We start from the raw sequence: 26,435 nt of genomic DNA on the forward strand, positions 1-26,435 counted from the left end.
GCTATTCTATGAAAATCGCTTGTTAAAAAATTCGGATAAACTTTTTAAGAAATTAAAAAAATGATCGACTTTCAATGGATTTACGTAGAAGGAATTGTTTTACCTAATAAAGCTTTGACTAACTTTCAGTTGATAAAGGCTGCTAAACAGTTAAAATTAAAAAACTTTCAAGGTGTGTTTGTTAGGGATGAGTTACCAAAAAAGACAAGAAAAAAAGAATGTGGAATTGTCAACACAGGAGATTCTAGCACAGATGGATTTCATTGGGTCTGTTGGTATAAAGACTGGGATAAAAAGTATAGTTTTGACTGTTATGCTCAGCCTCCTCTTGTAGAGCTGGTCGACTACTTGAAAAGCCCGGTTTATTATAACAGTGAAAGAGTGCAATTTGGTAACACTTCTTATTGTGGCCATTTGTGTCTTTACGTCTTGAAAAAATTGAATGAAGGTCTTGACTTTCAAGAAGTTATCAATACCTTGTGGTGACTGCTTAATGACTAAACAAGAAAAACTCACCACCATGAACGTCTTCCGATCACGTCATCACGATGTCTACACCGAAGAAATCAACACTCAGCGCTAACGACGACAAAAGATTCATCTTAGAAGACGGAATTCACACCTTAGCTCTTGGACACTACAAAACAAGGCAATAAACCAAGCGAAGAACAGGCATCTTGAAGAACTGGTATAGAAATAACATGATTATTTTTATACTTCTTCTTGATTTTTAAAGACGACTCTTAAGTATTGGTTTTGTCCAAGAACATGATATGAAGTGTTCACCATTTTTTATGCATCCTTAAGTATGGGAAGGGTCAATGCGCCAGAACCGCCTTTTCCCTATATATATTCCTCGTTATATTTTAAACTATATTTAAAATTACCCACAGGAATTTTTAAAAAATCAATCACATTAAACGTTTTACTTTTATCAATCGTTTCGTATGAGAAATCATCAATAGGGGGGGGGGGGATTTCTTAAAACATATTTTCTAATTTCAAACTTTTTATAACCTTGTCTTGCAAAATTATGTAAGTTATCATAGGCACTGAGATTATTATTATATTGAAAATCGTGATATTGCTGAAACGGAAATACTTTATACATTGCAACGGAATCTGATTATACCAAGAAAAATTATTTTGTCTTAATCCTTGATGATGTGTTTACCGAGTATAAATACGGCGTCCGAACCACCATCCTGCTATTGTTTCATTCTAATCACGTGATTGCTAAATGACGTCATCGCCTTGTTGTTCCGCTGTGCAAGCACAGCTTCACAACTGCGGGATGATATCATTGAGCAATCACGTGAATAGAATGAAACAATAGCAGGATGGTGGTTTTGACATCGTATTTATCCTCGGTAAACATAATGTTGTAAAGAAGCTGCTGAAAATAAAAAAAACGTACATCAGAAACAGCATCCATTAATGAAAATTAAAAAAATAAATAACATAATACCAACGTTATATATAATAAAAATAGATGCGGACGCGTTAGTACAAAAACGTAAAAAAACAGTGTAAAAAACGTAAAAAAAACACCGTTATAAATCGTGCAAATTACAAAAAAATTAAAAAAAAAATAAAAAAAAACGAACAAGAAGGTTATCTTCCTTCGCCGCCATTTTGAATGTTGTATGTTGAAAATTTGAGCAGGGCTTCCGCGTCTGATCTCTACGAGGGCATTCGCCCAAATGAACGTTTTTAACTTTGCACGAGTATATATAGCTTCGACGGCCCTTAAGTAAACAAACCTTTGCGGGGGGTAAAGCAGCCGACCAATCAGATTGCTGAGAAAAGTAAACAAAAGAATAAACCAACCAATCAGAATGCAGGGAAAAGTAAACAAAAACGAACCGACCAATCAGATTCGAGCTTGTGTAAACAAAAGAAATAAACCGGGGGTAAAATATAAATAAAGACGGGTGTAAATGAATATAAGTTTCATAAGGGGTATATACATAATATAAGTTACATAAGCGGGTTTATTAAATAAAAAATACGGAGGTGTAGTGAATAAAAATAAGATGAGATAAGTGGATAAATGAATGGGTCTTAAATATACATTAGTGAGAAATTATATAAGGCTATATTGTATTATATTGTTTTATCATATTGAAATATATTGAATTATAATGTTATGGGAAGAAGTGTTGAATGATTCGTTATATGAAGTTACGCATTATTATTATTATTCAGAAATTCGCGGTGATCCTTCTTCGGAGAAAAATCATTTTGATGTGACGAATGAATTTACATTACCTTTTGTAGATTTCAGAAAAAGTGTGAGTCGAAACATGTTGAAGAGAGATTCTATCATTCATTTACAAACCATGTCGATTCCTACTAATTTGTCTTTGATGGAAAAGACAGAAGACAGAAAAAACGATCCGTGGATTCAAAAGGTGATAGAATATAATAATAATAATAATTTTGATATTTTTTCACGAATAGGATTAAATGATGAAGCAGTTATATTAGATTGGATTACAGAAAAGATGTGTATTGTGCATGGATGGAATTTGAAAGTTTGTGATTTTCGAGAAGACATGCGGAAAAAACCTAATATATGTCATAGTATTGTACAGTTATTAAATGATGATTATTTGAAAAGGAATGATGATGATAATGTGTTTATGAAAAGAATATTTATGAACGATGGGACGAAGTGGTTTAAGTGGAATGATTTACGAAGCGAAATAGATAATAATTGGTGGAATATGAACTTTCCATCAATTCCGAATTCGTACTTACCGTTTCGATTTTGGAATGGTTCGTTTTTTAGCGGAATATCAGCAAGTCCGTTGAGAAACGAAAGTTACATTTCGAGAGAAAGAAGTTTTTGCGAGTTGGAATTGGATAAAAACAAAGCAATGATTAATTTTCGAATGCGAGGATTAAGACCTCAAAATTTTTTTTGGTACGATCAGATTCCATTGACGAAAGATGTGCGAATAGTAAGCGGGCCGGAAAGTGATAAATACGATGTGAAGCAAATTAATACTCAGAATCAATATTATTTTCCGCTACCGAGTCCGTTACCGAGTCTGCTTCCTGAGACAGTAAAAAGTGTGATGAATTTTGGTTTTATTCCAACTCATTCACAAGCTGCTATTTATAAAGTGTTTCCGTTTCATCAATACCTTGATTTTCAATATAATACTAACATAAGTATATATGATAATCTCAATAATTTTGCAAGACAAGGTTATGAAAAGTTTGAAAATGGAAAATATGTTTTTAAAAATCCGTTAAAATGTCATAATTTACCGTTTTTGCTTTTTGTGGAACATGATAAAAATCCTTACGAAAATATTGTTTTAGATATGATTGATCCTGCACGAAGAAAATTTACTTATTTGTTTTCTATTCGAATTGAACCTCGAGATAAATTAAAAAAAAGTGGTGATGTAGAAGAAATTAAAATCACCGTTCGTGTTTTAAATGTAGCTCATGTTTTTGGTGAAGATCCTAAAACAGGATATTCTTATCCAGTATTTGTTCCAACACCGTTTGCGAGTTTGTTTGAAGAAATTATACAAAGATCTATATATCCTACTGGTGTAAAGTATTATTATAAGTTTAATAAAAATAAACATTTGAGTTATATGACGTATTGGTATGGAGAACATTTTATTCAAGAAGGATATAGCAGCGGAAAACCAAACGAATGTTTGTTAATTGAAATGATGTATGAATATTTATACGGTGAAGAAAACGATCAAATTAAAGAAAAACATGCTGAAATCAAGAGCATATTGCAAAAGTGGCAGCATTTGTTGTATCCAGATAAGAACGATTGGAAACATATGCCATGTTTTCCTCCTCGTGTGCAAGATTTTTTGTTTGGAATGTCATGTATAATATTGAAAAATAATTCAGTTATGAATAGAGGGGACTATTCGTATTTAGAAGTGTCGGCGAATAAAGAAACTATTATAAGTCATTTGTCCATTACGTGGTTTCGAACAGAACAGAATATATTTCCTATTCGTTCTCCTAAAATATTAGATTATTCTAAGCAAGGTTTATAAATGGATGGAAAAACGAATATGACGTTAAACGGTTTAAGTTTTGAAGATTATAAGAATAATATATATTTGAAAAAAAATGTGTAAAGAACAATGGACAACAGAATGGAGTGAAAAAGATAATTTAAAATGGTGTCCTCCGTTATACGATGATATTTCTTTGGAAATGATTGATAAAAGTACTGTGTATGATGTAATTCAATTTCTACAAAATTCAGTGGGAAATTTTAAATATTCATTAAAATATGATGACAATTATGCTACGTTATTAAATGGTGATTTTAAGTCTGTTAGATTTAAACCGTATTTGAATGATAAAAAAAAACAATTTGGAATTGTGGATATATTGCGAACAGGTAAAAGAAAGTTATTCTTCGTCTGTAAAATTACCTTTAGTGTGTTTAGGATTGTGGAGAAAAGAAATTCCAAGTAAGAATAAAACGAACTGTTTTCGTTGGTGTCAACCGCAAAAAAATTTATAACTGATAATGCTATTCAACAGCTCACGTTTTATTGTACTGATATATATCAACAACTGCTTGTAAAAAGAAGGTATGACAGTTCTATTATTGATAATTGGAAAGAAAGTTATCCTATTAGAGGGGTTCATTTGATTTTGTATCAACTTAGAGATGATAGAAATAAGAATAAAAAAGTGACGAATGTGTTCGAAACAATGATTATTCTTTGTGATGATAATAGTTTAAAATATGAAAGTAATCCTTTTACATTAAGATTGTTCAGTGGTCAATGAAATTCAACAAAGAAATACTAGTAAAAAATTTTATCGTTGTGTATTAACTAATATTTATTTCTTTCCAACCGAAGCTGTTGATTTTGCTTCTGAAGAAGATCGATGGGTGCATATTACATTCAATATGGCAGAGAAATGTGATGTGTATTTAAATAATATAAAAGTAGAACATGTGGTGGCTTCGTTTGATTTGAATCGATATTTGAATAAGGGAGATAAAAGAACAAACATTTCGTTATTAGCTAATCATCAACCTCTTTTAGAATGACAAATGCGTCATTTTCTCGTTAAAGGTCGGTTGATTTTTCAACATTTAGTTGTGCGTTATTAAATTCAAAGAATGAAAAATTGATATTTAACAATGACATTGATCCAATATTTGTTTTACAATGGACATCATTTTTTTGAAAGATGTTTTTATTTTGCATAAAGATTGGAAAAAAGTAAATGAAAACAAAGTAAATGAAAGGAATCCTTTGTTATTAGAAGTGGAAAGTGAATCAATAGATGAATGTTTAAAAAGATATGGTGAGAACGAAGTAAAATGCGTTATAAGACAGATATTGTTTATGTCGAGTAATGTTTTGAATTTTCCTCATGAATATGATAGAGCAGTACATGTGCAATTTGAAAATGTGATGAGTCAAATAGTGTTTTTAAATAATAAGCTAGTGGAGAATGTTGTCTGTTCTTTTGACATGAATGATTATGAACAGAGTGGAAGAGATGGCTATATTCATATATCGCTAAATAATTTAGAACCACAAATTGATAGAGTATTAGGAACGTTTGTTTTAAAACAAATTACATCGTTACAGAAAAATAAATGCACAATTTTGAATTCGAATAAGGAACCGTTAATTTTTGAAGATTTTTAATCCAGTATTTATTGTTGAAGTTCAAGTAAAACGTTAATAAGAATGAGTCATATTAAAGCGTATGAATTTAACATAAAATCTAATTAAATTAAATTAAAGCGAATAGGTTTAATATAAAATCATCTTTTAAGAAAATCTTTTCACGATGAGATTCGTCAAATGGGTGAAACGAATAATCAAAAGTTGAAACAGTTGAGTGTTTATTTACAACAAATAAAAGAAGAAAGTAAAAAAGAAATGAATGAAAGATTACAAGAAATGAATGACAAACTGGAGCAGATGAAGAAAGAGAAATATGTAAACGAAGAAGATGAAAAAACGAAATTAAAGAAAAGAAAAATGAAACGAAAAAATAATGAAGTTACAAGTGATGAAGAGAAAGAAGAAGAAAGTGAGGTAAAAGTGCGAGAGAAAAAAGAAAGAAAGAGAAATCGAAAAAAAATATTGTGTAATGTTTGTTTAGAAAATGTTGAAGCAGTGAACGTTGAAGGTATGTGTCAAGCGTGTGCTTTAAGAACTGTAGTATGTAAAAGACCTAATAATAAAAATCGAATGAAAGAATGGCTACAAAAAGGGTATAAGAAAGCATTAAAAGACGTTAAAAAACAGAGAAAAGACGTGTTTAAAAGTGAATCAGAAAGCGATTCTAATTAATGTATATATTGTTGTAAATTATTATATAAAGAAATAAATGTTGTATTAATAAAAAAAAATGCCTGCTTATGAAGCTACAGAAAGTAAGTTACGAAAAAAGAATTTGGAAGATCATTACAGTCCTAACGATAATCCGGCAACACTCGAAGAAAGTTTAATCAATACGAAAGAAGAAGGTGATTTATTGAAACAAGCTCTTTCGGGAAAACTATCAAAAGAGTGGCAGGAAAGGTTGAGTGGAAAATGGACTAGTTTTAATACAACTGGAGTGCAAGAAGAAATAATTAAATCAACAACACCAGTGGTGTATCCTAACAACAATACTACTCGAGATATAAAATTACGTTTTGAATGGGAAGCTGTGAAACATATAAAATTGAGCGATATATGTCTTGCTTTTAATTTGCGAATATTAAAAAATGTGAATGATAATACCTATTTTAATATGACTGCTGGTCATGCTGATGAAGCGCTAATAAAAAAGTTTTGTGTGCGAGAAGATTTTATATTTTATTGGATAAAAGGAATTAAATTGTTTACGAATTTAGCGAAAAATCAAGAACATTGCAGTAATAACTTTGATCCGTGAGAACTTTTATCACGCATGAAAGCATTGATGTATAAGAAAACTTATAAAAAAATGTATCGAGAAAAAAATTTAGATCAACAAATGGGAAGCGTTAGTTTTGGTGACAAGCTACCTAAAGATTTTTATGCCAGACATCCTACATTAGATGAAAGTACAGCAATAGGTGCGAATACACGTGCAATTACTTTGCATGTGTATTCGCACCTGTTGCTGTACTGAAAGAAATTTGCTTTGGAACTATATTTTGAAAATAAATATGATAAATTGTTGGAACATATATTTCCTATTAGTGAGGCACAAATTGCGAGTTTGTCTAACGTTGGATTGAAAATGGAAAATCCGCGTTTGTTTATGCAAAATCACAAAATAAACCTTATGTTGGTTGTAGGAAAAACGTCACTGATGATGGCCAATCCGGACAAACCTTATAAATTGTTTCGAATGCAACATTTAGAAACAATTAATAACGTTGTTAATAATCGAAATGAGTTTACAATTGAAATGGGAAATAATAAAGTATCCAATTGGTTGGGAAATACAATTATTATTTCATGTTATCAAAAAGATCAGTTAGAACATCAAAAAAAAAATTGCATGACCCTGCGTGATGTCTCAACGGCAGTTGTATCACAATTCTCGTTTTCAAATTGTAGACGAAGTTATGATAGTAATCCGGGTGATGTGATTCAATTTGATTTGAAAGATTTTTTAACTCGTTGTTAAGTTTATCGTATGTATGCATGTTGGCATAATGGTGGACTTTGTTCAACATCGAAAATTGATAATTTTGTATCTGCTTACCATGATCAGAATGATACTTTTATTACAATTGCGGGTGATTATCATGATGCGACAATTAATTATGATCAGCCATTAGTGTTTGGTATGACGAGTGATTATAATTCTGTTCAAAATGCACCTCCTCAAATTATGACAGGAAGTAGCGCTTTTCAAATTACGATAAAATTTTAAGAGAACTTTACAGGTCAAGTAACAGTTGGTGTGTATGTTCCTACTGAATATATTCAAAATAGGACGGGTCTATAATGAAGAAATAACATATTCACCTAATTCGTTAAAAGCCAGTTAAAATTCGTTAAAAGCCTAACAATAATTTATTATATAAGGGAAGCAATTATTAGAAGAATATAATATAATAATGTATCGACAAAAGCATCAAAAAAGGTATCGTAGAAAAAAAAACAGAAAACAACGAGGAAGAGGGGAGAAAATTCAAAAACTGATTCGATTGGAGAAAATTGCTGGTGATCAATTCTTATCTTCGACATACGGAAAGAAAGCATTAGATTGGGCAGTAGCGCGAAGAAGTCAATTGATGTAAAGTGATGATTTGTAATTTACGAAATAGAATTAATTCACGAAATAGAATTCGAAAAAAACATTTCCGAAGAAGATATAAGAAACGAAGAAGAAATAAGAAACAAAGAGGAAGTTTACCTTCTCTCATTGCACCAATTATAGCGGCTATTGCAGCTAAAGCAGCCATCGCTAAAAAAGCAGCTGCGGCTGCTGCTATTGCTACGAAAGCAGCATTAGCAGCTAAAGCGGGAGCAATTGCGATAGGGACAGCGAAAGTAGCAGCGAGCGGAGCAATAAGTGCTGGTATTGGACAAGGAGTGAAAACAATAATTGAAAATAATAAACAATAATACAATCTATAATTATGTTAATATATACATAAATATGATTTAATCAACAACTTTTTTTTTTTGTTGTTGATTGTTTTAAAACAGCTTCATACTTCATATAAAACGAGTTCACATTAAAATGAAATATCGTTTGATGATCAATTGAAAACATACCATTTTTAAATTGATGTTCAAAATCCAAATATCGCTTTTGCTTATCAGTATATTTTTGTAATTGATTTTCTTCATCGAGCCAACCACTATTGATTAAACTTCTTAATCGGGTTAATTTATCCACCAATTTTGCAATCTTATCAAGTGTCCAGTTTAATATTGTTCCGGCTTTAACAGCAAGCGAAAACGCTTTTTCCATTTTTTCAACTCGCATACTTGAATTCAATTTTATTGTAATATTATTTAATAAAGGTGTTTCATTTATTTCACTTACAAACTTTTCAAAAAATGATGTATAACATACAAGAGTCATGTTGATCGATATGAAAAATAATGAAAAAAAGAACCTAATTTATATTTTTATAACAATAATAACAGGTGAGTCAACTTAATAGGTGTTGTTGATTAGGAACAAACAAAAAGAGCGCAAAAGTTAAAAGCAGGTGAATCAATTAAATAGGTGTTGTTGATTAGGAACAAACAAAAAGAGCGCAAAAGTTAAAAGCAATGAATCAATTAAATAGATGTTGTTGATGAGGAACAAATAAATGAATCGAAAAACAAAAAAAGAACCGAAAACAGGTAAATCAATAACGATAACTTGTAAATAAGATGATAAAGTTATCAGCGACACATTCGAATCATGGTAGAGAAAGAAATTGAAATGTTATCTGATGATGTGTTTGATGATGATGATGATGATGATGATGATGATGATGATGATGATGATGATGATGATGATGATGATAATGATGATGATGATGATGATGATGATGATAATGATGATGATGATGATGATGATGATGATGATGATGATGATGATGATGATGATGATGATGATGATGATGATGATGATGATGATGATGATGATGGCAAACTCTCGTTCGTCATTCGCTCCTAAAACGGAATCAAAAGGTTCCGCGTTTTTTCGGATTCGAGGTCGCAAAACAGCTCGGTATCAAACACCTCTCGGTCCGTGGCATCGGGTTTTTCGTCGAAGCATTCTTCCAAGACGCACAAGCAGCGATACAGTCGCGCCAGTTCGAACAAAAGCTCTTTCAAGTCGTCGTATTCTTTGCCCACCAGCCATTTTTGCGTGTTAGTCAGCAGATCGTTCGTCATGTCAAATTGCTTGATGCCCTTGAACAACCACCGTTTGACGTTTTCTCTTTTTGGAGGATGATGTTGTTGCTGTTGCTGCTCCTCTGATCGATCCTCAGAGTCGCGAAGCAACTCTGAGGGGGTGCCTGCCGCTGCCGTCCCGGAGCCGCCGCCGCCCACCCCGGAGCCGAACAGGGGCGATTTCTTTCGACGTTCAAGTCCAACTCTTGTCGACACACCGAGCAACGTTTGTACTTTTCGTCGTTCCACAACGCTCGTCGTTCTTCGGGCGATATTCTCAACTCGGTGTGAAGCGGTTTCAAAACGTCGACCATGTATCGTTGCACGCTCTCGGCGATTGATAGCATGTCAAAGCATCTCAGATCGGAAAAGTCACCGCCCTTTTCGTAAAGACACTCTTCGTACGCGGGTCGACGCTCGGCTCTCAACCAAGGATGGTTCATCTTGGCAGGAAGTTTGCTCAAGGGACAACGGGACATGCTCTCTTCTGTGTTTTCGTAGTACCAAGTCACGGCCATACGACGTTCGCCAAACAGCGATCGAGCCAGAGGAGGATGCGTGCAGAACAGAGAAAACGTGTGACAAAAGTACTTTTGCAAACCCAACTCTCGCGTGGCGGGCGTCGTAATTTCTCGTCCGCTATTCACCAGTTCGGTTTCGGTGTCAAACGTCATGAAAAACGGCGGAGCGACTCGACTGCTGCCCAAAAAAGAATCGTTTTCACCGTAATAACCATGTTTAGAAAAAGCAAACTGCGTTTTGCTGTAAAGCCTTTCGCACGAAGGCGAGTGACTGCTCGGATGACTAAAAAACAGAGAGCACTTGTCGCACTGCTGCATTTTTTGCAAACGGGTTTGCGATTTTTCGTAATAAAAGCAATGTTGCAGTGTCAGCATTGAGCATGCATGTAACGAACAACGTCCTTCTTCTTCTTCTTCTTCTTCTTCTTCTTCTTCTTCTTCTTCTTCTTCTTCTCTCAAAAAGATTTTCAGCGTCTGTCTGTTTTGCAAACGAGCGTCGGCCACTTCTCGTTCTTCTCGAGTCTGAAACTTTTTGTGCTTGTCCCGTTCCTCCGACAACGTTTTTCTGCTCTCAAAAAGACATTTGACAAGGGCTCTCGTTTTTCTGACGGCTTTTCTCTTGAAGCTTTTCATGTAGTAAATCGCATTGTTGTTTTTTCTCGATATGTCTACACTTGAACGTTGTGCTTTGAAAAATAGTCGTTGTACGCAAAATCTTGACAAATTTCGCTCAACATTTCGATCGTCACGAACGGTTTCTTCTTTTCTTATCAGCTTCTTTCTTTCTCTTACCTTTTCTCTTCGAACGAGGAGCTCTTCTTGCGTAATCGACTCTTTGTCTTTTTTTCGTTTCAGCTTTTGTCTTTCTCTGTCTTTTTCTCTTCGAACGAGGAGCTCTTCTTGCGTCATTGGCTCTTTTTTTTTTTCGTCTTTCTCTTTCCTTTTCTCTTTGAACGAGAAGCTCTTTTTGCGTCATCAACTCTCTTTTTTTTCGTTTTCTCTCGTTGTCTTTTTCCCTTTTGATTTTCAGCTCTTCTTCGGGGTAGTCCCTAAAATGCAGAGATTTTTTGAAATTGAATATCACATCTGCGGATAGACTTTTTCTTATGTAGAATTGAATTCTGAGTCGAATGGCGACATGCGGAATGTCGCCCGACCAATACCTGCTGAGTTATTAAACAAAAACCCGATCAAAATGCATAAAAACCGTTTTTACAACAATAACAAAGAACCCGCTGAGTACCCAGTGGGCATGCATCGTCCGCACGACGTCCCACGGACGTGCTAAGGACTTCTGGACGTCTAACGGACGTCTTATGGACGCCGCGAGGACGACGCATGCCCACTGGGTACACTGATTCAAAATTATTTTCTAAGATAAGTGCCATTACGCAGAATGTCTGCGTAGTTGTTATACGGAAACCCTAACAAAAATCAATAAAACAATTTAATAAAAATTTAAATAAGTATAATAATCTTAACAAAACTGTTTTTATAATAAGTTTGTTTTATGTAAGAATGTTTTTTTATGTAAGAAACAACTATAACTTAGAATTTCTATTAGCGTCATAGTTTTTATGAACTTTCTATTAGCGTCATAGTTAGTTTTTATGAACTTTCTATTAGCGTCATAGTTTTTATGAACTTTCTATTAGCGTCATAGTTAGTTTTTATGAACTTTCTATTAGCGTCATAGTTAGTTTTTATGAACTTTCTATTTGCGTCATAGTTAGTTTTTATGAACTTTCTATTTGCGTCATAGTTAGTTTTTATGAACTTTCTATTTGCGTCATAGTTAGTTTTTATGAACTTTCTATTTGCATCATAGTTAGTTTTTATGAACTTTCTATTTGCATCATAGTTAGTTTTTATGTATACTACGATTTTAAACACAATGAACATTTAAAGTAAGTTTTGCAACTGTTTATTTCTCAGCCATCGTGATACCATTTTCTGCATAGTACACATAATAAATGTTGGAGAGAATGATTATTGTCTCCTTTGCATGAATATTTAGCACATATTGTCCAATCTTTGTTTTGTTAGTGCATATTTGACATCACCATGTCAAATATACCTATACTCTTTGTTATACAAATGCTTACTTTTAACTTGTTTTGAGTTTTTACAATAAGATTTAATATTTGCTTCTCTAGTACTTTTTTTCGATCAAACGTAATTGAGATCTCTCCAAGACTGTAGATATACCTTATAAACTTTCTTGCTTCTGCTATAGGCACATATTCTTTTTGACCTTTTATTATTTGATAAGCCCACAATATAACATAAACACCGCAATCAAAACTATTATTTTGTTGTTCGCAATCTAAACTGTAATAGAATTTAAATTTACTCATGTCTAATTTTGATTGAGCAAGGGTTGATGAAATTTGAGTTATTTTCATTAATTCTTCAAAGTGCTCTCGTCTGCTATTGTTTAGTCGTAGTGAATCAAAAATGCAGATATAATTGTTGTTTAATGAAATCACTCCTAATATCCAATGATTGCCTCTTTCTAAATCTGTATTTATATTCACCAAAATAAAGTCTTTGTTAAATACGTCATGTTGGTGCATAAATTTTGAAAGTTGTGCAATGTTTCCATTTACTAAATATCGATAATTAAAATAATCTAAGTAAAATATTTGATTTTCTTTCTCAAACGATTTTAAGAACAACAAACATACTTAATCAATTACGTTTGATGTTAAGGGTTCATTTTCATTCAGCGACGGTTCATTTAACTCTTCAGCTGAGGGAACCAGTTGTGGCAAATTACTAAAATCTGCTATAAAAGTTGTAACTGTTTTTTCTTCTAGGCTTTTATTGTTTTTATCATCTATGCTACTCAAATTCTCGGTAGAAACTTCCATGCTTGTATTGTTTATGAATTTATATAAAGTTGCCAACAAAGTAAAAGTATTTTCCGCCGTGTTTAACTTTGTTTTGTTTGGTGTCGAATGTTTTGGAGGCAAGTGTTTAGATTCTAAGGAGTTGTCACCAGCTATATTACTTAGTTCTCTGTCTTTTGGTCTCGGTTTTTTTTTGCCACTTCTAGTTTCATGGTTATTGTTTTTTCTTAATTTGCTTAAGCGGTATGTTGGCTTTGATATATCTGGGGGTGCGTTTGGTAATGATTTTACTGATATTATATGATAACAGTTTTTTCTAGCAGGGCATGTACAAGTATATCCTTTAGTATTACCATTATAGTTTACAAGATGTTTTTTGCCATCAATTGCGCTTTTTACTGTATAACAATCATTTCTCGGTTCATACGCAGCTAAATCTTTTTTTAAAACTATTGATGCTAACGTGTTAGCAGATTGTCTGAATGATTTACTAATGCCAATCTGAATCGGTTTTCATTTGATTTTTACTTATACTTTCTAAGATATCATCTAATGGAGTAAATTCTAAATCACTTATTTCTAATAACTTTTTGGTGAGATTTTGGTCAACCATTTTGAAATTTCCTAGATTTTTGTAGCCACGATTAAATTCGTTAAGAAAATAAAATTGAAATTTATATAGCGATAATACCATAGAATCTAATGGAAGCTCTTTATATTTTTGATGGTCTTAAATCATTCTATTCAAACGTTCTGCAATATTATTTGTTGGATTTACATCATTGAAAGCTGAAAATCTGCGATATATTGATTTATTGCAATGCATTTTAATGTCATTTTTCAAATGTTTGTCAAAATATTTAAGAAAAATTGCTGACCATTTCAGTTTCAATCTTTCATAATCGTGGTCAAAATTGTTACTTTCGTATAGTTCCTCAACATTTGTTATGTTCACTTTGTAATCATCTTTATAACCTTTTACTGTTCTGATATACCTTTTTACGTCTTGAAGAACATGATTTCTGCAAAATATTATGTTCGATGAAATATTTGAGTTTCTCATTATTGAATTTACGATTGATTTTTTGCGATCTATTAAAATTGCAATGTTCTTTCCAAATTTATCCAGTAACAAAAGACGATATATAAAGTTTGACCAAACCATATCGTGTGTTATTTCATGCTTTCTATCGTGTATTACAAACATCACCGGAAATATTGGTTCTTTTACAAAATCAGTGTTTCTCATAACTAAAATTGAAGCATAAAAGTCCCCTAAATTAAAAGTTGTATCATAAGATAACATTTGTTTTAATGACGGATTGGCACTGCTTTCTTTTATCAGTTTATTAGCGAGCTCCAAAGCTTTTGGATGAGCCATAATTAACATCAAGTCACGATGAATAGTAAAGTGATGGATGAAATCATATAAATCTTGATTGGCTAGCTCTTGGACTCCGTAAATTTCATCATTTGTAATTCTCCGTTTTTTCACTTCGTTGTATTTGATATTTTCGGTTTGCTTAGTGTTGCGTGGTGAAACCGATGCTTCAGCATCAATAAAAGAATAGGGAGTATTTTTTAGAATATAGTCTTTTTTTATAGAGTTAAAAAATTTTCATATAACTTTTGTGGTTCAATATCCAAAGCATTTGCCTTCATAAGATTTTTTAGAGTTGTTGTTGAACGGATAAACGGTCTGTCATAATTGCTATTTCCGTGAGGAATTGAAATTGAAGCGCGATGATCTCCAAAATAGTGAATTATCACAAAAGACATGTTGCTTACAAAAACTTGTTTTTGAAAATCGTTGTTGTATTCATTTGTTTTGCCAATTTGATTTTTATAATAAGTTTTTGTTATACCAAGTTGTTGGTTTTTCATTCTCCCAGTGTTTCGAAATCAATAATGATCGCATAAATAATCATCATCAAGTTCACTTTTCTGTTTATAGATGTAAATTTCTCCTGCGTGAGGTTTGCTTGGCGCTGATTCAATGATATCGCAATTTAAACTGTCAATTCTTATTTTATCAAATATTTGCATAACAAACCGAAAACTAAGTGGCTGATTTATTTTATCGTACACAAAATTTTTTACTTTCTCAGTACGAACGAGGTTTTCTTCAACATTAGTTGTCATTTTCTTTAGGTTTACACCTTTTTTAAATTAAAAACTCAACTAAAAATCCTCAGATATAAAATGGTTAAAAATGATATTTTCAGAAAAAACCTAAATTTTTTTTAAGCAGATCTATTCAAATACGTTCAAGGCTGTATTGGCGCCAAATTTAAGCGCACTAATTTTAACCGTTTTCTGTTTTGTTACGTTAAGTTTTTGAAGACAATGACTTTGGAAAAAAAATTTCAGTTAATAACTTTTTATGAATGAAAAGCTTTATTATGTTCAACAAAAGGACATAGCAGCGCTTCTATTTAACAAATTAGCTTTATAAACAATTTAATTAGATAAACAGAGTACTGGATACAAATATTTCGTTTTACCTATCCTTCATATGTTGTAATAATAAAATATTATTTATTGTAAACCTAATTATATCTACGCTTTCGCATATTTTTCTAAAGTATATATAAAAGGTGATCAGTGTCCTTCTATTTTTGTAGAAGAGCGCCACGAAAATATAACTTTTAATTACATTTGGAGCGAACTCTCCTTCCTAAATAGGAGGACATTGGTCAGTTTAAGATATCGTCAGCCGCGAATATATATATATGTATTAACTTTTTTTTTATTTATTTGCATAATAGCATTTTTTTTTTTTTTTTTAATGCATTTTGATCGGAATTCAAACTCAGAATTCAATTCTTCATAAAAAAAAGTCTATCCGCGAAGATATAAACGTCTCCTTGTTTAATTTCGATATAAATGCGGGGAAAACCCAACATTACTTTACGCCCTTTAGATTACAACTGATATCTTAACTGGATTTAATGCAGTAGTCGTAAAGTAAACCTTTTCTAATAGAAAATTTTATTTCAAATTGATTTAGCTCACTCCGCGGGTGTGAAAATGGATTGCTGCTGTTGTAAAAATGGTTTTTATGCATTTTGATCGGGTTTTTGTTAAATAACTCAGCAGGTATTGGTCGGGCGACATTCCGCGTGTCGCCATTCGACTAAGAACTCAATTCTACATAAGAAAAAGTTGATCCGCGGATGTGATATTTAATTTTAAAAAATCTCTGCATTTTAGGGACTACCCTTATTCGGTCATTTCGCTCGCTCTTTTTCCGCCTATCGTCGTTAGATGTTTCATCACTTTCATCTCTTAAACGTGGTGTTGTCGAACGTACGACACGGCTTCAAAACGAAGCAAACACAGGACGATCCAACCGCTTTTTTTCATTCCTCTCAAGGCGTTGCTTTTTTCCAAAACTCTTTTTGGATGGGTTTTCAACGAAATCGCGTAGGACAACATGTTCACGGAATACACAGGACTCTTGTAGACTTGCAAGCGAATCTGATAATATTCGTCGTCCACGTCGTATTTGACACCCAAGCAATAAGCCATTTTCACGTTGTACTCGACGTAATGCGTTCTATTAAAGCACGACAACCGATCCGATTCGAAAAAAGTGTTTTCGTAAAACGTTTTTACAAAGTGCAAGAGTTTTTTCTCAATCGCGGCATATGTTTCCGAAGCTTCGAGGATAGCAGCTTCGTTGACAATTTCTCCATCCTCGAAATTGCTTTTTGATTCGTACACCAACACGTGCTTTTTATTCGTACATCAGCACGTCGCGATTTTCAAACTCTTTTCTTTTGATTCTCATGTTTTTTTAATTTATTATTTATTTTTTTTAAATAACTCTAAAAAAAAAAAATCTAATAATCTTACATAGTTATTATCTAAAAAAAAAAAGTTACAAATAACACTTTTGATAAAAATCGAGCACTTTTTTATTACGCTGCGGATACCAAATTATGTTCCCTAAATACAATCCTTTTATATCTTTAACCCGAGACAACGCGGTGTACAATGGTCCGGGAGCAAACTCATACGAAGGAAACACCACCAGTTCATCAAACGTACATCCCTGCGCTTTGTGAACGGTCATCGCGTAGGCCAAAACGAGCGGGTAATTTTCTCGACTGGAAACCACCGTTTCGCCTTCGTAATGTCTTTCTTCGATTTTTTCGATCGCTGTTGATTGATTTTTCGTTTTTAAATTGCACGTAGATGCACCGTTCGTCGATTTAAGTCACAGTTCCCAACGATCCGTTGTGCAATTGCTTGTTCAAGGTTTTGACCAACATGACCAAAGCCCCAATTTCACTTCCAAACTTTGAGGCAGCTGAAAGTAATACCCTCGAGTGTTATAATCGCTGCTCGTGAAAGCGTGCAACTTTTCGTTTTTGATCAAACTCAATATGAAACGATTAAAAACGACGCATTCGGCGTTTTTAAAATAGAGACGAGGAACGTTACGAGGCGGATCTTCTACGTAACGAGAATTGAGCCACGAAAAATTTTTACCGCTCACAGACGCATCATCACGTATTTCGCGTAGCATGCACGCAAACGATTCGTCTTTTTGTCGTCTCGTCGTTTTTAGTTCCACTTTGACAAAGTTCATTTCTTTACAAGTTTCGCTTTCGAAACAATACTTTCCGCTCACCGGCGAAATTTGTAGAACTGCAATCGACAACACCTCATTTTTCCACATCGAACACCGTCTCTTTTGTTCGTAAAATAAAAGTTTACTATTTTGACAACAGGGATATGCTTGAACATCATTATGAAGAAGGACGAAAAAAAACGAAAAGAAATGGTTGAAGAATTAACAAAAACATAAATATTATGAACATATTTTATTTACTTTTTATTTACATTTACCATTATATTTGTTTATTTTTCAGATATATAAAAAAATATGAAACCAACTTTTTGGTTATTTATCAACGCTCTCACCCCGCGTGTTGGAAAAGAATGGAAAAAATTGGGAAGAGAATTACAATTACAAAACTCGCTTTTGGACTCTATTGATTACGATTACGATCGTGAAAAATCATACGAAAAATGTTATGAAACCATAAGACGTTGGTTAAGATATAAAGGTTATTCCATGGAAGATTGGTTTTCGGAAGAAGAATTTGTTCAATGGAATCGAATCTTTATCAAAATGGAACGACACAATTATTGCGATGTTTTATTTCAATTTACATCACGATCTTTCAATTGAAAATGTTTCAATTTTCAAAAAAAAAGTTTTAAAGAAAAATAACTTTATTATATTTTGTAACTATATTTTTTTAGATAACTAAAATAATATGCAATGGAAAAGACTTTAAAAGAAGAAATAAATGAAGCTTTCGAAAAAACGATGTTTATCGGGCGAATGAAAAACGAAATCGATAAAAACGTTCTCCATCAAAACTTGTGTTGTTGCAAATGTTGCTGCAACGAATTTCGGAAAGATTATTGGAAACATTATTTTGAAAAAATTATATATAACGTTGTTATAAATAAATAAATATTACTCTCTTTCAGCAAATAAAAAAAAAAAAAAAATGAACGCACAATTGGAAAAAATTCAAAATCTTTTGACAGAAATCCAAGTTGATATCAGATGCATAAATAATGAAGGAGATGAAGATCACAAATCGCTTGTCGATAGAAGAGCAAAAGAAACGCTCACGTCGTTATACAAATTAGAAAGAAAAGTTATCAAAGCTTTCAAGCAAGGTAAATGTCACGATTTAACACCTTTGTTAAAAACGAGTAATCAATCTGCCATGTTATATTTGAAAAGATGGAAAAAAATGAAAAAAACATTAAACGAACATTTCGCTCATAAAACTGCTACTTACACAACTTGCTTCATTTGCGAAATATACATGGAAAAAAGATCAATATCTTGGAGTGCGGGAACCTTTTACGCACCCTGTACAACGTTCAAAATGGCGGTGAAGGAAAATTAAAGAAACGTAACTTTCTTGTTCGTTTTATTTTTATTCCTTTACTAAAATGCGCGGTTACGCTAATTTTAGGAACAAGTTTTTATGTTTTTACATGGTTATTTTTTCATTATTTTTTTGACGATGCTGTTTCTGATATATTTTTTTTCGTTTCAGCTTCATTAAAAGACTCGTATACCGAGTCTCAATTTTCCAGTGCCCGTTCCGCACCTTTCTGATTGGTTGATTCTAAGCAAGTGATTTCATGTTGTAATACCGCTGTTTGAGAAACTGCGCTTGTACAGCTGAACAGGAAAGTTGAGACTCGGTATAAAGATAATCAGTTAAGATCGTTTTCATGTTAAAACGTTGCATTTTGTGTGTTCTCTTCTGTTCTTAACCAATCAAAAAGATTGAGTAAAGCTTTGTTTTCATTGATTTGTAAAATGTTTACTTCATTTTTAAAAATTTTGATTGAATTGAAATCGAAAGACGGCTCAAGATGATCCGGTAGTAAGTATTAATTTCTTCGTTACTTTGTATGCCTAGTAGAAAAGCTTGTTTAGCCACTTTGTCACAATGTTATAAGAATTTTTTTTTTATAAATTCACGAAATTTGAAAAATAGTCGTTAATGGTAAACATTGTTTTCTTGAAAATATGAAGCAAAAATTTGTTTGAAATTTGACAAGTCGAATTCCATTTTGCATTTTTCAAAGTTTTTGAAGAAAAACGAAGCAAAATAAGCACACCAATCTCCACACAAAACAGTGTTATGCTGTTGATAAGGAAAACGGTTGTAAGAAATAGTGAGGTTTTGCACATTATTTTTGTTTGAAAAGTGCTTCACGAATTGTGAAAAATAATAAAACTGCATGTTTTGCTGTTTATAGAGTACCAAATAGTTGTCCTTCCGCTGCCCTCTGATTGGTTAGTTTAAATCATGTGATATTCCAATGACGTCATCAGATGTTTGTTTGTTCCAATGACGTCATCGATGACGATTCCATTCACGTCATCATTGACGTCATCGATCACGTTCTTCTGACGTCATGATCACGCTGTTTCGCTGTGCAAGCACAGTTTAACAACGTGATCATGACGCCAGAAGAACGTGAGGACGTCAGAAGAACGATGTGGTACTCTACAAACAACTAATGTGGTACTCTACAAACATCGAAGCAAATGCTGAAATAAAAAAATGTGCATCTGAAACAACAGCTATTAAAGAAATAAAGTTAATATTTGACAACGTTATATATATCACTGTGAGCCAGAGAGCCCGCCAGGTTTTATGTCGTGTCACTCAACCAAAACCTTTTTTATTAGTTTAGTATTAGTTTATATTGATCATTAAAAATGTTTTTTAAATCACAATCGCGTGTTAACATGTTAAAAATGATAATTAAAAGCCTTGAATAAATGCTTAAAAAAGTTACTAAAAATCGGTAAAAAAAAGTCGTCGTAATGACGACATAAATTGTGGGTAATGAAAAGCGTAAGTCTTATACAAGAATAAAAAAAAAACGGGAGTCTTCCATCAAGTGATACAATTAACTTTTACATATATTTATCTAAGAATCAAATACTGTGAAATTAATTTTAAAAATAACTTTTTCTAAAGATTGGATTTTAAGTTACATATTTTTTATAAAATCATGTTATTTGAAACAAGACACCCGTGTTATTTTTTGGATTTAATTAATGTTTTTAATCATTAGCTAGCAGCAGCCATTTTCATTTATTAAATTTTATTTAAAAAACGAAAATGGCTGTTGCTAGCTCATCGACTGCTATCTTTGAACGAAATGACTTTTGCTGCTGCTGCTGGGAATTTTTTGGATCGAGGTCCAAGTCTTTACACCCTGTAAATTCAACAATAGAAGATCTGATGAAGCTGTATATATATCCTGGGTATTCCCTTGAAATTTGTAATTACCCAACTGTAGTTTGCTCTAGCTGTAGAAGAAATCTTTACTTGATGAAGTCGGGAAATACACCCAGAGGCTCGTGGGGAGAGAGAGTATCAAAGGTATTTCTAAACCTAACCCTAACCCTAATCCTAAATGGATTACAAAAGGCTTAAAAAATTCTTCGAAAAAAAAGCAGAAGTTGTATATTAAATATTTAAAAACTAAGTCTTCTGCAAATGAAAAAATATATAAAAATTATCAAAATTTATTTGAAAAAATTCGCAAAAATCTAAAAAAAAATTATTATACTAATCTGATCGATAAGTTTAAAAACAACTCAACGCGCACCTGGCAGATAATAAAAGAGACAACAGGAAAATCAAAAAATCGCTTAAGTTCTTTACCACAAACTATAAAATTTGAAGATGTAAATATATGTGAACCGAGCGAAATTGCAAACATATTTAATAAATTTTTTACTGAAATTGGAACCAATCTCTCTAAAAATATTCCTATGACCGAAAATTCGTTTGAAGACTACTTGTGTCCTAGAAATAAATCTCATTAAAACAATGAGTATTCTTCTGAATTATCCCACGACGAGCTCGATATAGCCTTTAAGTCTCTAAAAAGAAATAAAGCTATTGGTGCTGATGAAGTAAGTGGTAATATAGTTGCAGAATGCAATGAAAGTCTGAAAGATATTTTTTATAAAGTGTTTAATGCATCTATAAAACAAGGAGTTTTCCCGGATCAATTCAAAATTGCGAAAGTCATACCAATTTACAAACAAGGCGATAAAACTTTTTCTTTCAACTTTTTCAAAATTATTGGAAAGAATAATATATAATAGAATATTTAAATATTTTGACTAAAATAATATACTATATTCCAAACAGTTTGGCTTTAAAAAAAATGTTTCAACTGAGCACGCAATTATTAATTTGTTAGGGAAATCTCAGAATCTTTCGAAAAAAAACAATATACCCTAGGAGTCTTTATTGATCTTTCGAAGGCTTTCGATACCGTTGACCATAAATTATTGCTTAAAAAGCTCGAATACTATGGAATCAAAAGCAACATGCTAAAATGGTTTCATAGTTACTTTTCAAATAGAAAGCAATTTCTTACCTATAATGATGGCCTTCAAAGTGACTATACTGAAATAACTTGCGGTGTTCCACAAGGCTCTATTCTAGGTCCTCTTATGTTTTTAATTTATATTAATGATTTTAGCAAAGCAGCTAATCTTCGGAGTATTATGTTTGCTGATGATACAAATTTGTTCTTATCAAACAGTAATATTAATGAGCTGTTTTCTGATATGAACAAAGAACTTAAATGCGTATCTGAGTGGTTTAAATGTCACAAATTGACCTTAAACCTTGGTAAAACGAAATACATTCTATTTCACCCTATTTCTAAAAAACGTTTTTTACCAACAACAATGCCAAAAATTCTTATTGATGAACTAGAAATAAAAAAAGGAAACTTTTACTAGTTTTCTTGGCATTTATCTTGATGAGAATGTTACATGGAAACCACATATTGACTACATTTGTACAAAGGTTTCTAAAAATATAGGAGTCCTCTATAAGTCAAGAAATTATTTAAACAAAACCATTTTAATCCAACTCTATTACTCATTTATACATAGTTATATTAACTATACAAGTATTGCTTGGGGAAGTACAAGCAAAAGTAAGTTGCGTACTCTTTACCATCGTCAGAAACACGCATTACGCTTAGTTTGTTTTGAAAATCGACTTAGGCATTAAAATTTTTTATTTAAAATTATAAAAGTACTTAACATTTATGAAGTGAATGTATATAAAATATTATGCTTTATGTTTCAATGTAAAATCAATCCGTCCTTACACGTTTTTAAAGATTTTATTACCTTAAAAACAAAAAATAAGTATACACTACGAAATGATAACTCACTCTTTGAACCCTTTTGTCGAACAAAATTCAATCAGTTCTGTATAGCTAATCGTGCACCCAATCTCTGGAACAAAATTCTTTTACCTAATTTAGATTTATCAATTACCTTTCCAGTCTTTAAAAAGAAATTTAAAAAATTCATTCTCTTTAATGACAATATGTTGAAATACTTTTAAAATTAAGAAATTTGTATAAACACGCTCTTTTGTTTTTTGTATTTTGTCATTTTTATTTGTCTATATCTATCAGTGGCTTAAGTTATATTCTATTATAACTTTTTATGGTTCTGGCGACAAGATCATTAGATCTTCTATCAGATACCAAGATTTTATTTAAATTAGTCTATATATCACGGATTTTATTGCATCACGAAAGCATATATCTCGGATTTTGATGTTTTACGAGAACATATGTCATGGATTTTGTTGTATTACGAGAGCATATATCACGGACTTTATTATATTACGACTAATTAAATATAAAACTGAAAAAAAAAAAAAAAAAAATTGATAAATATCTAAAAAATAAAAATATTTTTTAAATCATTAATTTTTTTAAAGTGTTATTATAAAGTAAGCCTATTAACCTCTAAAAAGTTTCATGTTTTACTTAAAAAACCATACCACTTTTTATATTTAATCATTCATTGTAATGAAGCATTTATCTTTATATAATTATGTATTTAAATACCACTTTTGAAGGATGAGTGGAAAATGCTGACCAGAAATTCAGCTTTAATGCTCCAAAGTAGTGAAACAGAACGAATCATATCTTCTTCACCAGATAACTTAAAGCTCTGTGGAAAATGTTTCTCAATGTTATCACCTGGACACAACTACAACTGTTCTTGTTCAGTTGCTGTAACAAATGTGATCTCTCTTGCCAAGAGTTTGGGAAGCATTCAAGCTGAACAAGTTGCTTCAAGTTTATTAAAAGATAAGATGAAAGCTGACTGCATTCCAAAAGGAGCAACTTTTTCTTTATCAACTGGTGGAAACCCATTGGTTGTAACTGTTGGATGTCCTGCCAACAAGGCATATCGAAGAACAGTGAAACAAGTATCTTTACAGGTCATAAAAGAATTTCAAGTAATATTGGAACTTTCTATTAACTACACCAAACAGTTAATATCTTCTCTTCGGAAAGGATTAGGGAATAAGACTGCTGTAGAACCTAATATTTTTGGCAAATTGAATGATCTTGAGGAATCCATATCACATTTTTATAATGTAGAAAAGGTAGTTTATAAGTATTAATGACAAAAGTGCACTTTCAGAATGTTCTAACATTTTGTATGAATATGTTTTATATGTAAAGAGAAAGAGATCCTCCACCATGAATTTGTGATGGCTACACATACAAATACATTGTAACTATATAATGTGTAACCATTATAAGTTAAGTAATTTTATTTGTAAAATTAAGAGCAGCTAATATTAAATTGGCTATATAAATTAGAAATTATTGTTATCTTTTTTATGTAATATATATTCAATTTTTTTGTGTTAAAGCTTTAATCCCTAAATTTTCCCAATCTGGAGATGCTTGTACAAGTCGTTGAATGAGAAGGCTATTTTTTAGTGTATAAATAAATAATGACATTATTTAAATATTTTTACAGATTGGTTTCCTAGACAGTGAAGATGGAAAAGTTTCAAAGGATCTTGTGTATGTTCAAGAGACATAATCTTTCATACTGGATTTGATAAATCAGCGTGCTCTAGACCTTCATTCAGCATTTGTACGAATTTCTATGGATGGTGGAGGATCTTTTTTGAAAGTTATAATTAATGTCTTTGATGCAAATGAAAGTACAAAGTCTGCAATTTACATGAATAGTGGTGTTCAGCGTTGTCAAATTCTTGCAATAGTTGAAGATATTCCTGATACAAGCCATAACTTAAGAATAATATTAGAAAAACTCAATTTGCAAGATGTCAAGTTTTTTGCAGCATTTGATTTAAAGTGTGCCAATGCTGTGTTTGGTCTGTCAGGCTATGCAGGAAAAAGAGTTTGCCTGTGGTGTGAAGGGTTGAGAAATGAAGAATGTGGAAAACTAAGAACTCTTGGGAGTCTAGATTATTGGTATGAAAAATATGTTGTAGAAAATAACTCCAAGACATCTAACATGCAACATTATATGAATGTGATATATCCAATGATTCTCTTCCTAGAGGAGAATCCAGTTACTCTAATCCAGCATTTAGTACCACCTCCTGAATTGCATCTTTTGATTGGAATAGTATCTACTTTAGGATGTCTGCTTATGGATACCTGGCATGAATTTGATTACTGGCTGAAAACTAAAAATGTTCTTCAGAGAGGGTACCAAGGTAGAGGTTGGGATAGAAATAATTCCAACAAGATCTTGAAAAACCTGGATGAACTTGATCAAGTTGTTACATCTCAGGTTCCTCAACTTAGGCCTATAGTTCAGTGCATGATAGACTTTAAAAAAGTAAAGAATTCTTGTTTTGGTCGAACTCTTGAGTCAGATATAAGTTAGCATTTGCTAATTTAAAAAACTATTTCCTATCTACCCAAGATCTTGCACAGGTTCTAGTGAAAAAAATTTCAGCAAGTTGGAAGTTTCACATTTTGCTGTGTTATGTTCAGCCCTTTGTTGAATACCATAACTGCGGCCTATCCAAGTTTGCTGAACAGTGTGGAGAAGCTATTCACTCTAAATTTAAGCCTACATGAAGTAGATTTAAACGTAAAGAAGAGCATACTCGACATGGAGAGCAACTACTATCCTCTGTAGTTGATTTTAATGGAAGAAGAATTTAACATTAACTTTGATATGCAGCCCTAGAAACAAAAAGAAGTCAACAAGTCCAGGACAGTGACTATAACCCTGTCAAAACGGCTATTTTCATAGCCACAAAATTTGTTTAAAAACATTACAAATGGCTAGTTTTGTAATTTCTCAAGAGCTCTACATCACAAGAACAACATTCATTTTAGGCATGTATGTTTTTATAAGTGTGCCACAAGATTCAGCAAAAAGTTAGGGGGGCGGGGAAAAAAATTAATTTGCTCCTATTACATGTTTGAAAAGCTTTTTCAAATTCAATTGAAAAGGTTGCTAATAGTATTACCTACAATAGAATCTTGAAATAGTTTAGAAATGAACAAATGACTTTAATGGAAGAAGTGTTTATTTTGGTTATGATAATTATTCGTGATAAATATATGTAGAAACTTAAAAATTGATTTTTCCAACCTTAGCACGTAAACCAGATTTTAAAAATATTTTTAATGATCAATATAAACTAATACTAAACTAAAAAAAAAAGGTTTTGGTTGAGTGACACGACCTAAAACCTGGCGGTCTCTCTGGCTCACAGTGATATAAATATATATGCGGACGCGTTAGTACAAAAACGAAAAAAAACACCGTTTTAATACATAAAAAAACCGTTAAA

The 26,435-nt window shown here is 32.1% G+C and overlaps 1 pseudogene; it reads left to right on the forward strand.

The window, feature by feature from the left end:
- Positions 1–20,918: 20,918 nt before the first annotated feature.
- LOC145189861 (uncharacterized) lies at positions 20,919–25,797 on the forward strand (annotated as a pseudogene).
- The last annotated feature ends 638 nt before the right edge of the window (positions 25,798–26,435 follow it).

Source organism: Hydra viridissima, unplaced genomic scaffold, assembly GCF_058129835.1.
Source record: "Hydra viridissima isolate aposymbiotic clone 2 unplaced genomic scaffold, HvirCarnegie_v1 scaffold_14, whole genome shotgun sequence".
In the NCBI taxonomy this organism is placed as follows: Eukaryota; Metazoa; Cnidaria; class Hydrozoa; order Anthoathecata; family Hydridae; genus Hydra; species Hydra viridissima.